Source organism: Solanum stenotomum, chromosome 10 (genome assembly GCF_019186545.1).
Source record: "Solanum stenotomum isolate F172 chromosome 10, ASM1918654v1, whole genome shotgun sequence".
NCBI classification, from domain to species: domain Eukaryota; kingdom Viridiplantae; phylum Streptophyta; class Magnoliopsida; order Solanales; family Solanaceae; genus Solanum; species Solanum stenotomum.
Window position 1 is genome coordinate 11713336 of NC_064291.1, and position 18154 is coordinate 11731489.

The following is an 18154-nucleotide window of genomic DNA, read 5'->3' on the forward strand; positions in this document are numbered from 1 at the left end:
AATACATTAAAAGTCTGAAAGATAACAAGATATTTTATGATTAAACATAAGAATATGGACGTGAAGGGACAAAATTATAATAGTCATCATTGTGAAAGAAAGAACATCAAGAGTTCTCAAAATTGTCCTTCAAAGAGTGAAGGTAATTTTTGTCATCAAATTTGGTATGAAAAGTATTGGGCACGCGATTCTGTACGTGCAAATTAATTTGATTTTATAAATCCTCCATCAAAGAAAAGGATGAAAAAGTGGTGATACTTTCAAAAGTGATGTTGAGGTATGTCATATGAATATGATAAATTTCAAAGCATGACAATGAACTTCTAATGAAAGGAATAATTATGAAGCATGAATATATTATTATAGTCAATTCCTTGAAGAGAATGTGACTTGTGATAAGTATCATGAAAAGTGGACCATTCTTGAAAATGAATGTGTCAAGAGAAGATGAAAATTATAAATAAGGACATACTCATGCATGATTTAACAAATACTACAGCTCACCCCTATGAGAGGTTAGAGAGAAATAAAGAAATTTATTTTGATATAAATGATCATTGGTCAAGTACTTTTAGTACATCATAAATATTATGATATGTTTTAGTATGTACTACCGAAAGGGCAAAGGAAGGAAATAATTTCTTGCCACAAAAATTGTCATTGGTTATGTATCTCTGTGCATCAAATATTTTGCCAAATATTAAATAAAAGGGAAGAGATACTAATGACAAAAGTAAATCAAGAAACAAGTTTTACTCGTAATGATTTTGACCATGGCAATAATGATATAAATTTTTCCTTGAAAGAGATGTTTACCACAAAAACAATGTTCTGAAATATGTGGTAGTAAGTATTTAATGTTAATTATGAGTTTTGGTGAGCTATTGTGCTACTACCCAAAGAAATAAAATTATTCATGATATTGGAATTGTAGTAAGTCTCGAAAGAAACTTTTTAAGTTTCAAAAAAATAGTCAAAGAAGAAAAATATTGAGACTATAAAATATGAAAAGGTTTAAGATCTTCATAGTACTACAATCAAAGTGGGTTATAAATATTTAGTGAAAGACTACCCATATTTGCTTATTGTTTGTGGTAACTAAATATGAGCATTATGATGGACTCACATGCAAAATAAACTATAAGTTTATTGAAATAAATATCAGTTAGCATGACCGGTTGATGACCATCCCGGTTCAAATATGATACGAAAATAAATGAGAATTCATGTGGTTATATATATTGAAGAAATAATAAATTCTTCAAGAATTCTCTTGTGTTGTTTGTTCTCATGATAAAATTATCATTGTACTAGCTAAGGTTGAGATTGTATCTATTTTGAAATGTATAAAAATGTGAACATGGGTCTGTGCATCCGTCATGTGGACCATTTACTATTATATAGATGCATCATTGTATGGTCACATGTGCTTCATTATCGACTTGCAATTTGATTTTTGCAAAGATTGTTTGCTCTAATTGATGAATCAAGATCACATTTCAAATTATAAAATTATATTGATAATGTTGGTATATATCCAAGTGGTTTAAGTAGAAATTATATGACTCCAATTATAGCTAAATCAGTGGTTATGAGAACAAAACTCCCAAAAGAAATTTGGTATGAGATATGTTATTTAAGGTGTAGCAACACTTGTACGTATCAAGCCAAAAAGATTCCCCAATCACAATTGATTCAGGGTCAGGAACTAAATAATTCTCATCTAGAAATCTAAATGTGTGGCATATTATTTCATTGCTCTACCATTACGCAATGCACAAAGATGAGTCCCCAAATAAGATTGGGTGAATGTTAGATTCTTTAACATTAGGGGGAGATAAACAAATGAAAAATAAGTTATACATAATGAATTATCATGATCCTTATTGAAGAAATAGTTTAAGTCAATTGTTAGCACATTCGCTAACCCTATAATCTAGTTATAAATGCTCCAGTGAAAAGTCCTTGAAGGACTTAATTTATGGCACGCCTGAAGCGTGATAAATTAATCGATTCAAAAGATAAAGGAGCAAATGATCAAGATAGTCATAACAATGAGGCAAGTGCTTTAGAAAGAGCACTATAACATAACACTTTATAAAAACATTGGCAAAGGTTCAGGTACCTGGAAATGATGAAAAATAAAGTGAGATTGATAAGTTATGTCACATTTGAATCGATATCACATAATCGTCAACGATATCTTGAATATAATGTAGTGCTCAAAATTATAAATGGTGATGAAGATCTTGATATTAAATCTGTCGAGAGTTGTCAGATATGATTGGCCAAAGAAAATACAATTCAAGTATTTTTCTATTCACTTGGAAAAATGATGTTTTGGACTTATTTTGTCCATATACAAAGTTATAATGTCAGTGGGGTACAAATAAATTATTGTGCGATAAGAAAAATCGTAAAATACAAAGTATGAATTGTGCATTGAAAAATAAAGATTTTTCGCAAAAGTCCTGACATTATTGTATGGAGATATATACTCCCAAGGTGGATGCAATGAGGTTTCTTTTAGTCTGACAATACATGAAAAACTTGAATACCCATGATGAATGCTTATCATGTCTAGCTAGACAGTAAATGTTATATGAAAATTCTTGAAGGATTTAAAAGGTTATAAAGCTAATTCATTGAATAGTACCCCAATGATCGTAAGATCGCATAACATAAAAGATCAATTTGGATCTCATTAAAATGATTAGAAAATACCATGTCATAGTGCAATTGGTGCATTTATGTATCCTGCTATTATTATTCATGGTAAATAATTTTATGCACTAAATATAATATCACTCTTATCGGTGGAGATATTAGAGTGAATTAAATATCGATATAAGTTATTTATTCTGATCAATTGTGTCAAGATTTATTAATCATGAAATTGCAGGAAATTATGAAGTTTTATCTCAAGAAAGTTATCTATTTTCATTTGGAAATACTATCATATCAAATCATTCCACAAGACAGTCAATTTTGTTGGAAGTGTTTGTCAGTGAAAGTGTTTGTTAGTGCTCGATTGTTGCTGTTAACAAATTAAACGAGCAATTTGTCTACACCGGTAAGATCACGATTGAGTTATTGTCAAAAATGTATTTGATTGAGATCAGTAAACATATCCAGAAAATATGCGACATTTCTTTGGAAAGAGATATTCCAACAACATTATATGAAGACATTGATGCATGTCCAGCTCAACAAAGAGGAGTACACATCAAAGAAGACTGAACAAAATATATCTCATCAAAGTTCTTCTTATTCATGATCTTCAAAACAAGGATGTAGACGATGTTTAACACTTCGTATTCACCAAGACATTATCAACTTCAACATTTGAGAAGTCAAGATATAAGATTAAGATGCATCATCTTTGAGTTGTTAAGTGATATTCAATCAGGGGGAGTATAATACGTGTTGCACTCTTTTTTCCTTAGCCGAGATTTTGTCCCACTGAATTTTCCTGGTAAGATTTTTAATGAGGCAGCTACCAATGCGTATTACAATTTACAAGATATGTGTACTCTTTTTCCTTCACTAGGATTTTTCCCAATGATTTTTTTGTCTAGCTAGTAAGGTTTTAACGAGGCACATTATAAATCAAGACATGAACATCCAAAGAAAGAATTATGAACGACTATGTATACTTGAATTTTTACTAAATTTGTGCGCTTACATGGACATCCAAGGGGGAGTGTTATAAATAATTTATTTGTGGATGTCAAGTGATAACATCATGTCATGTGATAACATCACTTTGCTACTATAGCAATATGTATGTGTGGATGTTATGTGGTAACATCACCTTGCTACTATAGCAATATGTATGTGTGGATGTTATGTGGTAACATCACCTTGCTACTATAGCAATATGACTACTCCAAGTCATATTGCCTATAAAAGGGCAGTGAAATGATAATGAAAAGACACACCCAAAAATAGTTACTACTCTTATTTCTACTTTCTATTTTACTTTGCTCTCTTCATATGATTTTAGTATTCTGTCTTCATTTCATAACATAAACTAAATATTTAGAAGTTGAAATTTTGACTACTCTATTTTGATTTAAATGTATTTTAAATGTAATTGATTAACAAAAGAAATTGTTTATTCTTTATTTTGAGTATATATCTCTACATGTAAAGTAATGAATTTTGATGGACTTGAACTTAGGATTGTAATAGTTGAGCTAAAAATTAAGTATTGGCTTGAGAAAATGGTAAAGTTAAAGACTTAAGTTGATTAAATTTAACAAAATATTTATATTTTATTTATGAATAATATATTATAAAATTTATCTGTTGGGTTTGGTTAATTTTGCGGTTGTTTTTTAGTAAAATCAAAACCAAATCAAATAGTATCAATTTTCAAAATTTAAAATCAAACCTAATCAAACCAAACCAAATATCAATTTTTTAATCAATTTGATTCAAATTGCGATTAAATTTAATTTTTTAACCATAACCATGAACAACCCTAACTGTCACTATAATTCTCAAAGTGAATTTAAAAGAAAAATTAGATAAAATATTTATTGATTCAGAAAAAATATTCTATTCCCTTTCTCTCTCACATGTGACTATCTCATCTTTGTAAATATCTTGTCTCCCCTTCTCTCTATTTTTCTTTCTCATTTTTTTTTCCTCATGTTTTTTCTATTTTGGCACTCTAACTTAATCTTATTTTATTTTAATTCTCCAACTTTATTTTTAATATATTATTTAAACATAAAATATTAACTGAACAGATAAATAAAGTTATTTACCTTTTAAAGTATGTGAGAAATTCTTTTTATTATTAATATTCAATATTTTTATGTTAACAATTTCTTTTCCCTATATATTTTCTTATCTTCTCTTCAACCCCATATTTCCCTTCATCTACTTTACAAGTTCATTTTTTTCTTCATCGACCTCTTTTTTTTAATTTAACTCTCTATGCTGAAGATAATGATTTTTTAAATTTTAATTTATATAATTCATTTTGTCTATATAAGGAGTAAATTATTAATTATGTTCTGTGTTATAAATGTCTGAATAAAATGTTAATGCAAGTTAAAGGTATTGTTGTATGTGTTTGACCTTCTAACTCCTAAGCTAACTCATTTCTCTTCTTCCTTTTCCCACTTTCAAGCCTTGTTACGACTTTAATTGAGATAATATCTCAGATGGTCACTCAACTATGCATAGTTCTCCTAGAAAGTTACACAACAATACATAATTTTCTTCGAAAATCACTCTACTTTATTTTATAACTCAAAAGTCACTCAACTAATGATAGTTTTCTTAGGAAGTCACTCAACAATTGATATTTTACCTAGAAAGTCACTCACTCAATTTAAATATTTTTATAGACTAATTTTATTTAAATAAAAAACTTATTTAAAAATAAATTCTTAAAAAATGAAAAGATACCATTAGTTATTAAAATTTATTAAAATAAAAAGGTACTCATTATTTATAAAAAGTTATGTAAATAAAACGGTACCCATTAATATATACTTTTTATTAAGTCATGATCTCTTCAAAACGAGCAATATCTGCTCTTAAGATGATTCCGCAATAATTCTTTTTTTAGTACAAGCAGCAATAAAATGGGGAAAGGGACAACAAAATATCAACAAGATAAATGAATTATGTATTTAGACGATATATATTGTCATATCGAGTAGAGCTGTCAATATGGGCTGGCCTATCCCATTCGGACTAACTCATACATGCTTTGAAATTTTACGGGTTAGGCCGGGCTAGCTCATTTTTGGGGTGGGCCAGAAAATGATCGGCCCAACCCACAAGTACGTGGGCTACGGGCTTTTTCCGGTCACCCCTCTTTTTAAAAAAAATATATTTTTTATAATTTTTTTAATTAACTAATAATTTTAAATATTATCATAAGTATCGACAAGACAATATTACATGGTGTTATCATTGCTACTTTTTTATCAAATCCACAAATAAAATTATCTTTATAATATTTATTAAGTTTGATTTCAAGTAAAAACATAAATAACTAAATAGAAATATTAACCTAATTGTTTTTCAATCATAATAAAACACAAAAATTATGACAATATTACATAGGCTACGACTTATGTAGTGATTCCCTAGAAATTTTTAGGAATTTTTATTTTATGTAGTACATAAATTATGAATATAATTTGTATTTAAATTGTAATATTTCAAACTTTAACAGATCGAGTGTAGACTCTTGTTATTTTTAATACTCTATTTTATTTTTATTTTTTAATTGATTTTTATTTGGCCCATGGGCCGGCCCTATCCATATTTCTCAATCTCCACAAATCGGTAGACTTCTTCAGGCCGGGCTAAAAAGCCCTTTTATTAAATGGGCTTCAAAAATCGTAGTCCAACCTCATCAAATCACAGATTAGGCCAGCCCGACCCAATGAGCCTATCTCATATTGACGACTCTAATATTGAGTTTCTATTTTAAGAAATCAAATAGGATAAATTAGATATACTAGTATGATCCATAATGGATATTTATCCGATATTTTGTTTTCTTTTACCAATATACGTTTAATATGTTTTATGAAATAATTTGTACCTTTTTATTTCTTAAAATTTAGCTTAAAAAAAATTCGTTCAGTAAAATTAAATTAAAAAAATCATTTGAATTGATTGACTGAATTTCTAGGTGAAATATCAATAGTTGAGTGACTTTCTAGGAGAAAAATCCTTAGTTGAGTGACTTTTGAGTTAAAATAAAGATGAATGACTTTTTAAGAAAATTATGCATAATTGAGTGACTTTCTAAGAAACTATTCATAATTGAGTGACCATCTGAGATATTATATCGACTTTAATTCAGTCACTAGTCCTGTCTTTGGATCCTCTTCCTTAAAGTTAAAGTAGTAACTTTGGGCAAGCCAACACCCATAGTGTGATGGACGGTGGATATAAGGCTCGAAAATGATTTTTTTCACCATATGATTAACGACGGTTACTAGTAATTCTAACTTCACGCAGGTGACTTGTAGTCTGCAATTCTAACTAAGGATGAATTTTTGGGGTTAGCTTATCCTCGCACGGTGGTGATTATTTGGGATCCTTTAAGACAATGGCTGGGGTTGTAGTCTTGTTACTTTATGTTTCAGAGTCAATTAATTCCTCGATATATTTTAACTATAAATATTTTAAGAAAAGAAAAAAAATCATTTAGATTCGAGACGAAATTAACAAATGGTGATATATATCGATAATTAATGAAAAGGAATAGGTGATGAGAAAAAAACATTATTTTCAAGAAAATCAAATAATATCACGAGGTAGAAAGCCTTTCAATGAAATCTGCAGCCAAGTGAAAATAATAATAAGGGGAAAAAATCTAAAATATATTCGAATTTTGACCGAAATTGCTGTAACAATACCGAACTTTGGAAAGGACTTTTTACCCCTGCACTATTTAATAGTGTATTTTAAAGGTATATATGTGTCCATGTGGACATCATAAAAATTGCATAATTATAAATAGTATTGTGTCCACGTGGGCACATATATACCTTTAAAATACACTACTAAATAGTGCAGGAGGGTAACAACAATTTCAGCCAAAGTTGAAGTATTTTTCAGACCCTTTTTCCTAATAATAATATATGTTTTCAGAATTTTTCGATAAAGGATCTTAATCAACATAAGAAAAAACTTCTATAAACGTATACTATGAAGAGTTTTAAATATATATTTTTTGAATTTGAATGAAAGTATATGATGTCGACTAATTAAAAATTTTAATTTTTAAAGTGAAAGAAATTTAACACTTAAAGAATAAACGCACACATTCAAATAATATGAATTTCATATTAGGTGAGTGTACTAATTAATTAATATAAAATAAACGTGCAAACGCATGTGTCGGTAAACATAGATAGATATATAACAACGTGAAGCAAATGATGGATCTGCTCATTCAAAAAGACAAAAAACTCACATCATAAAAGTTAAATATGTTATAGAATATTATAGTGTGGATGTCCATTACACCAAGAAGTTACTCTCACCCATTATTTCCATTACTTTCCTCCATTATGAAGATAACCATAACCTCAAACTTTATAACCATTATTTTTGTAACATTTCACTTCTATAATCTCCTCCATTATATTCATGTTAATGTCATGTTTATGACTAGCCTTTTGTTTGCCTCTATGTTACACTATAAATAGAGGCATACGAGTTCATATTGTAGAGATTTGAAGATTTGGTAAACACTTGAAAGAAAGAAAGTTATCTCATATATTGTTCCTCTTGTTTTATATTTCTTGTCATATTTTACTTTAGTTTTACAACACGTTATCAACACGAATGTTCTACTATTGCAGGATTGAAGCAAAGTAAATAAAAGAAGGTAAAATAATTGTGTTTATTTTTCTCTCGGGAACAAGGTAAATTATAGTGAAATCTATTTTATATTTTACTTGTGAACAAGGTGAATGATTAATATTATTGTTACTGCGCATTTTTTTTCACATGTGACTATATATATTTTTTCTTTGTATGTGAAACTTATTTTATATTTTATTTATGATTATACTCACTGTTTTGGTTATTACATAAGCTTTTAATTTATTTTGTTTTCTGCGTGAAATATTTTGGGTTTACATGAAAATTGAAAAAGGGGTGGTGGTAGTGAGCACTTTTATTTTAGTAATTGAAATTATTATTTTCTTAGTGTGCAATTAATTCTTTGATTTATAACGGTAACTCACTAGCTTAATTATTGTGCACCAATCATAATATAATATAATAATATATGTAATGCTCTGTTTTGACAAGTTTAAGATATTAATACTTTGTTGAGAATATTTTTATTGTGTTTCTTTTGTTCTATATTTATTTGTGCATGTTAATCACAAAGTGACAATATATTTTTAAGGCTCAATGGTGAGTCCTATTATATTTGGCTTACTAAGACATTGATTGAGGGTAAGACAGTGAATTCAAGTTTCACTGCACCAAGTGGGTAAGACATCGAGTTAAAGTCTCGATGCACCATGATGATAAGAAGTAGGGTTCAAGTCTCATTGATAATGACCAAAAACGTCTTTATATGGGTAAGGCATTGGGTTTAAGTCCTAATGCACTATAATGATGATATGATGATGACTAACATAAAGTTGTATACTTTTGACTGAAAGTCATGAAATTTGCCCAATTGATTTGCTCCATTCTCTTATGTGAATGTGGTAGCAGGGTATGATATGTCAATTGATTTGCTCCATTCTCTTATGTGAATGTGGTAGCAGGGTATGATGTGTCTGAAAATGACAAGTGGTTGAATGTATCAATATGAGTGTGGTAAAATATTAATGGTCATCATTGTGGTAATTAAAATGAAGAACATTATGGGTTCTCAAGATGGTTCTTCAAAATGGGAAGACAATTTTTGCCATCAAAATGGTATGAAAGGTTATTGCGCACATTGTTGTTGGTGCAATCCAAATTGAAAATTTTTGTAAATCCTCCATCAAAATAAAGGAATACAAAGTGGTAGTACATTTGACCTCTTAAAGTGATGTTGAGGTGAGTCACATAAATTTGATAAATGTGAAAGCATGACAATGAGTTTCTGACAAAAACTTATGGAGCATGTTCAAATGGTTATGGTCCATTTCTTAAAGAAAAGGTGACTTGTTCTTATGGATAAGAACATGCTCATGTATTGTTGGATAAATGTAACACCTTACCTCTACGAGAGGTTTAAGAGATTGCAAAGAAATATTTTGACATAAATGGTCATTTAGTCATATACTTTAAGTACTACACAAATATTGTGGTATGTTAAATTACGAACTATTGAAGGACAAAAGAAAGAAATAATTCTTTCCTATAAAGGTTGTGGCTATGACCAAAATAAATATTGTTGTGTGGCAACACAAATTTGTCATTGATTGTCAAGAAATAAGACTTGCATGTGATAATTTTAACCATGACAGTAATAATAATTTTCTCCTTGAAGGAGATGGTCACCATAAGAATGACGTTGTGAAATTTTTGGTAGTACACAAAATTAATTGAGAGTTCCGAAAGGGCTAATTTGTTACTATCCGGAGGAATGAAATTGTTCATAATATTGGGGTTGTAGTAAGTCTCAAAAGAAACTTTTTATGTTTTGGAAGAATTGAAATGAAAAAATATTATATTGAAACTATAAATTATGGGAAGATTTAATATCTTCAAATTACTACAACCAAAGTGGGTTATAAATATTTACGTATAAGATTATCCATTTTTTTCCGTTGTTTATTGTATACAAATATGGGCATGCTGATGGAATCACATGCAAAAGTAAACTAGAAGTTTACTAGAATAAATATCAGTTGGCATAATCGGTTGGCCATTCCTATTCAAATGTGATGCAAAAGAAATTGAGAATTCATGTGACTATATGTTTGAAGATAGAAAAGATTCTTCAAGAATTCTCTTGTGTTGCTTGTTCTCATGATAAAATGATCGTTGTACCAGCTAAGGTTGGGATTGTATCCCCTGAAATAATTTGAAACATATAAAAAGGTGAATATGGGCCTGTTCACCTGCCATGTGGACCGCTTACTATTATGATTTAATAGATGCATCTATGGTATGGTCACATGTGCATTTGTATCAACTTGCAAATTGGTTTTTGTAAGGTTGTTTGCTCAAATTGTTAAATTAAGAGCACAGTTCCAAACTATAAAATTATGTTGATAATACTGGTTGGTTTAGCAAAAATTATTTGCTTCCAATTATAGCTAGACCATTGATTATCAGAATAAATCTCTCAAATAAAATTTGGTATGAGATGAGTTTATTTAACATGTATGCATCAAGCCAACAAGGTTCTCCCATCACAATTGGTTCAGGGTCAGGAACCAAATAATTTACATCTAAAATTTGATGGGTGCACATATGATTTGATTGCTCCACCACACACAAAGATGGATCCCCAAATGAGGTCGGGGGTAAATGTTAGATTTCTTAACATTAGGGGGAGATATTTTTAGTAGCTGAAAATTATGTGTGGGTGAATTATCTAGATCCTCGTTAAAAATATGTGAACTTGAAGTTCAAGAGATACTTCATTTGCAAATTTTTGTAAATAATTTGTCAGATGTATTTGCTGACCCAATATTTTAATTAAGCTGCAAATGCTTCAATAAATAGTCATTGAAGGACAAAGTCTATGGTACGCCAGAAGCGTGATAGACCAATCGATTACAAATGTAAAACTCATTGAGGAAGGAGAGGAGCAAATTATCAAAATGGTCATGATAATGAGGTAAGTGCTTTGAAAGAGCACTATGACATAACACTTCATAAAACCTTGGCAAAGGTTCAGGTACCTGAAAATGATGAAAAATGAAGAGATCTCGATAAGTTATGTCGTATTGGAATCAATATCAAAATGACCGTCGACAATATCTTTGATATGAAGTAGCACTCAATATTATAAATGCTTACGAGGATCTTAAATTCGAATCTGTCATATAGTGTGGACAGATAAATGATTGCACTATTCAAATATATTTTGTTTCACTTAAAAAAGTGATGTTTTGATCCTATAGTTCATGGATCAAAATATAATGCCATTGTGGTACAACTGAATCATCGTATGAAAATATAATTGTAAGATATAAAGTGTGGTTTGTGCCTTGAGGCATAAAAGGTTTTCGCAAAAATTCTAACATTATTAAATAGAGATATATTCTCTAGTGGTGGATGCAATGGGACTTGTTCAGTCTGGCCATAGATGAATGCATAATGAATGATTATTATGTCTAACTAGACGATTAAGGTTACATGAAAATCCTTGAAGGATTTAAAAGGTCTTAAAGCAATTCCATTGAGTACCCAATGGTTTTGAGACTACTTAACACAAAGAAAGATTTGTTTTGATCTCATGAAAATAATTTAAAATGTCATGTATTAGTGCAATTGGTGTACTTATAGATTGTTGGTTATGCAAATGCTATAACATTATTTGATATACATAACGAAAGTTATGTGAAAAGATTGTCATATTATTATTCAAGTTATGACAAGAAACAAAGCAAGTGACTCAACACATAGAAGATATGTGATTTTCTTTTAGAAGAAAAGACGAGCTTCAATAAAATTGAAATGATCAATCCCCGAGTCAGATATGATTTGATTATGTAGATGCTGAATATTTATTTGATCTGCATAAAGCTCGATCGCAAATGGACTATTTATTTACATATGGAGACTCAACAATATCTTGGCATTCAAAGAATCACATTAGTAACCACTTCTTCAAATCATGCATAAATAATATTGATGTATGAATTAAGTCGGGAGTGTGTTTGGTTGGAATCATAATCTATCATATTCAGAAAATATATGATTTTCTTTTGGAAAGAATATTACAGCCACCATATACGAAAATAATATATAGCTCATTGAAGGGAGGATACAATCAAAGGAGATCGGACAAACATATTTCAATCTTTTTCACACATGATCTTCAACAAAATGGTGAGATAAACGTTCAAAGACCCATTAAAGTAATAATCGTGTAAACTTATTCACTAAGGATTGCCAACATCAATATTTGAGAAGTTGTGATATAAGATTGAAATGCATCGTCTCCGAGATATCAAGTAAAATTTTTATCGGGGGGAGAAAAATACGCGTTGTACTCTTTTCCTTAACCACGATTTTATCCCAATAGAGTTTTCCTGGTACGATTTTTAACGAGGCAACATTCAAAGTGTATTAAAAGATATGTGTACTCTTTTTCTTTCACTAGGATTTTTTTCCACAGGGTTTTTTCCTAGTAAGGTTTTAATGAGGCATATTATCTATGGACATCCAAGGGAGAGTGTTATAAAATATTATAGTGTGGATGTCCACTACACCAAGAAGCTCACCCATTATTTCCATTACTTTCCCCCATTATGAAGATAACCATAACCTCCAACTTTATAACCATTATTCTTGTAACCTTTTACTTCTATAACCTCCTCCATTATATTCATGTTAATATCATGTTTATGACTAACCTTTTGTATGCCTCTATGTTACACTATAATTAGAGGCATAAGGGTTCATATTGTAGAGACTTGAAGATTTGGTGAACACTTGAAAGAAAGAAAGTTATCTCATATTATTCCTCTTGTTTTATATTTCTTGCACTACAACATTTTAGGCCTACGGCCACATTAAATCTAGATAACGCTTGTAAAGTGTTGCCTAAAATAGTTTTGGGGACGCTTTTAAAGCGTAGCCCAAGTTTTTAACTTTTAGCTTCGATAATATTGGCAACACTTGTAAAGTGTACTCTTTAATGGTATAAGTTACACTTTATAAGCGTTGTTAAAGAATGATATAATTGGCAACAACTATTTACATATATGGCCATACTTTTAAAGTGTCCTATTTTTATAATTGTAAAAACACACTACTAGAAATTTGGTCTATGGAGACAGTTCATTTATTGTTGCATTAGGCTTCTATTTTGTCGCAATAGCTCTATTGCCACGGTTTAGGCAACCGCTACAACAGATCGCATAGCAATAGCACTGTTGCTATGGTTATTTCCAATAGTTCTTATAACTGTGCGTTTATATATCCCTATTACAACGGTTTTTACCTTGTGTTATTGCCAACGGTTAAAGCCCTACTGAGACGATTATGAACCGTGGCAATAAACTTTTATGCGACAGTTATATATGTGTTATAGCTACGTTTTTTTCCAATTCAACAACAATTTCTGTCAGTTGCAGAGGTTTTTATATGGTAATGCAACAGTTCTAAATTACTATGACTTTTACTCCATTGCTATTGCTACACTTATTATTAGGCTTTTGCAACAACTATTTGCCTATAGCAACAATTCAGTTTAGGGTTTTGCAATCGTTACTATTAGTCTTTTGCAACAATTATTATTAATCTTTTGCAACAGATTATACTGGTCTACTGCCACATATAATTTATAGAGCAATTGGATATAGAATATAAAATACACAAATCAATTCAATACCAAAATTACAATCCAAGATCCATGGTTAGGTAATATCGATAACAACAAAATATAGAACAATGTTTTCACGATTCAAAAAGGGTGTACTGAAACATTACACATGAGTTTTTGGTCTTCAAAATTAAAAGATTTGTAGACCATTAAAGTTAATCAACATCAAGCCAGTCAATACCTAGGTCAAGTTCCCAGTACTGCTTTCATCCTCTTCTTCGATTTCATCACCTATAATGAAAATACAAAATAAATTAGCAAAATTTTCATACAAGCTTAGTAGTTCCACGCCAGTCATACATAAACTTTACTACTTGCTATCTATAATTGACATATAAATTCAATAAGCTTCAAATGACATAAAACAAAAAAAATTGATGAGGCTGAGAGTTAGGATATAAAGGCTCCTACATTTCGACCATAGGTGAATCTAACAGTAGAACCATCAGTTAAATCAATTCAATAAGGTGGGTTATTGGCATTTGGAGCAGTGATGAGATTTTTGTTGTTTCTATTATCAATAATAAAGATTCTCTGATAATGAACAAATAGGGCATCTGTTCTTCATTTCTTACCAATATGATTTTAAATTCATAAAAAGTAGCAATGTAATATCATCACAAATCATACAATGATATTAGTAATAGTCATTAAAGGAAAAGAATCAAAAATCATACAATGATACCAGTACTAGCCATTAAAGGAAATAAATAGATAAAATTAAAACTATGGAAAAACTATATGTAGGAGGATGAGACAGTTAAGGGAAAAACTTTTAACCAGGTAAATAACTCACAGCTAATGAGACCGATCCTAGAAAATACTAGCTAACCAAAAGGCCAACAAGGCCACCATCAGAAAAACTAGCTAAAAACAAGATCGCCAAGGTTGCACAAAGCTCAAAGTGACATTTATAACAAGTCTACAAGCCGCAACAGAAAAATGAACAGAAAGAAAATAGAATCGCAATAGAGAAAGGAAATAGAACTGCAAATGAGACGGAACGAAGTAAAATAAGAGGAAGACAAAGACAAAGATAAGAAAAATAAGAAAGTGTCAAAATAGAGAATTAGCGACACTAACCTTGATCAGCCGCTTATGGGGAAGTAAGTTCTCTATGTGAAGGAACGAACAATGCTGCTAGTATGTTAGGATCAATTAATCATACATGCTGAAGTTGTGCAATTACATATGTGATAGCTTCTAATCGCATAGTTCTATTTTGTTAATCAATTTGTTTCTCCATTTTTTACATCTTTTCTTGCATTTGTCGTACTACATCTTTTGTGGCATTTAAAGTTGGTTCACAGTTAGCAGATTTTATTTTCAAAGTAATCTTTATAACCTCCACTCCATATTGTCTTAGACGTCCTGAATGTTCAGAACCCATGAAGGCTGAAAATGCATCAACAGACTCACCATTTGCGCCCATTTGTCTTTCAATTTACTCCATTTCAGCCTAACAATGCATATCCAATAGCATGTTAACTAAAATTTAGAACAAATACTGACTCAAAAAAATTAAAACAAATAATTGATCTCAAGAAAAACTTGTAAATACATGACATTCGTACAATTTCACTAGTTGTATTTTCATTCGGGGCGGCCTTGTACAAACACTCGAATTTCCTTGTCCTTGTGACCACGAAGATCTCCTTAGATGATACAGTTTCCTTATCTTTTTCCCAATGTTACCAAAGGCGCGCTTAAGCCCTAAAGCGAGGCTCAAAACGTGTTGAGCGCTTCGCCTCGCTTTATGTGCGCTTCAGTGTCGTCATCAAAGTTCTAAGACAAAGTTTTCCTTGTCAATGAGTCTCTTATGAAGATGTGACACTAAACAATTGATATTTAACTTTATCATATTTTTTTTCAATTTCTTTTGTCATATATTTGTCATTCATGGTTATAATTATTAGTCTTGGACTAAACAAACACATTTTATGTTTTTCTCCCTTTGCGCCTTTTTTCATTAAAGCCCACGCTTTATTTGTGCTTTGCGCTTAAAGCTCCCATGGACCTTAGAGCTTTTTTGCACTTTTCGCTTTTAATAACATTGCTTTTTCCTAGTCACATAAAAATAAATATAAGAAATAACTTAAATAATAGGTTAAGACTCAATAATAAATAATAGAACACACCAATTTATTACAGACTAAAGCAAAACTTATTTTGCCAGCAAGGTGTGGGTTCATCAGCTTTTTCCGATTCTCAATTTTTGTTTTAGAATTTTTTTGTGCTACATAATGTACTAGATGAGGTCAGTGCTTCCTATTTTCTAATACCAAAACTTAAAACTTGAACACTACTATACTAGCGTAAGATAAGTTGAATGCTATAATAGTCATCTAGTAACTAAAGAAACAATGGATGGATGCAGTTCAAGGAAAAATATTGTCCACAGATACAATTCTAATCTACTTGGAGAAAAATTTGACAATATTTAATGGACACAGAAGAGTTTGACAAGTTAATATCATATGAAGCCAAAACCAAACTGAAGACCTTACTTTTGTTAGTTTCAAAGCTCAACTCATATTATCTTTGATCATAAATAAAATCTGAGAAAGACCTTCAGCTATAAGAAAATTAACCAAAAAATTAGAAGTCATAGATGAATTCAATAAGTTTCTAAGCTATGTGTTACCTTGTTCATCAGATTGTTCATTTGTTGGAAGAGTGGTAGAATTCAATTGCACTTAATTCTCTACAAGTCGTTCCTCTGATGGCTGCTCCTCTGTAAATTTTCCATATTCTTCAGATTGGGGTGCTACAGGCTGCTTCTCAATTAATTTTAGCAGATGCCTTTTCTTTGACTTTATAGCTTGAACTATTTTATTTGTTTTCAATAATCGTCGTTTTTTATTTGCGAAGAATGACAACGATCCAGGTTTATCATGTCTTATTTTTTTTTTCTATTTCTTTTTGAATGCTCTTGTTCACTCATAACTATTCAAAACTCGAGAGAGCAAGACCCAGGAGGTTTGCAACTATCACGGCCGTAAGAACTCCACTCATTCGTAAACAGACTGGAAGAATCCATCTTTACTAAAACATAATCATCAAGATCTTACAAATTACATCTTCTTCGAGGTTAGATAATAATACAAGTGAAAAATCTAAATCTAGATATTAAAATCACTTAAATCAAAAGGCTTTCACTTGTATTATGTTTAAGTGAAAAACTTACAGTGCTTCGACTTGTAATAAGAAATATATCATTAGCAGGTGATAATATATAATAATACATGTGAAAGTCTAAATTCAGATATTAATCTTTATAGTTGTGGTCTAACGGAAACGTATGTTTATCTATCATACAATCATGAGATGTACTTGAGAATACAAATACATAACGTCTAAAGATAAAATAACTCATATAAAAGGAACAATATGAAAGGTTCATCAGATATTAGGCAAATAAGTTGATAAATAAGAAACATGAAAGGCAAAGTCATTGGAGTGCAGGTCAGAAGTGAACAACAGTATACACTGTATTAGTAGGAGGCAATTTAAGAGGCAAAGTTTCAGCTAAATACGGTGTTATGATATACAACACTTGGAAGGTTAGGACCATAAAGAAGTACATACTAGAGGAAATTATATACTAGTTTAGTCATTACACAGATACATAAAGAAGTAAAAGAGAGAAAAGGAGTAACTAGAGGAAATTATTTTTCATGATATTAAGGTTGTATTTTTTCAACATACAATCTTAAAAGTTATTTCTATTTCAATTCTATACATATTTTTATACCCAATTTGTGGAATCTTGTAGCTAAAATGTACAGTGTTGAGGAATTTCATAACGGATACTGCCTCAAGGTTGCTTTTATATTCTTAACTAGGAAACGTTCTTTGTTATAGCAATTGTTTTGAATGGATTTTGGAGTATACACCTCAATTTTTTATTGCATTGCCTAACTACATCTATGTTGTAAGTTTCTGATTTTATAGATATATTCTTTAAGCATTTTAGGCTTATGTAGAGTTAAAAAAATTCTCATTTGAAATGTTTTAATTATTTTTTTGGTTTGTAGGCTCAACTTGAAACTGTTGTGTAGGCTTGCTGCAATATTGTTATTTGATAAAGCAACAAGACTATTTATGGTATTAACTCTTAAAGGGAATGTGAAATTTTTATCCCTTAAAAAA

General features: G+C 30.2%; 1 pseudogene; it reads right to left on the reverse strand.

Moving 5' to 3' along the window:
• Window positions 1-14183: 14183 nt before the first annotated feature.
• Window positions 14184-17042, reverse strand: LOC125842733 (uncharacterized; annotated as a pseudogene).
• Window positions 17043-18154: the final 1112 nt, after the last annotated feature.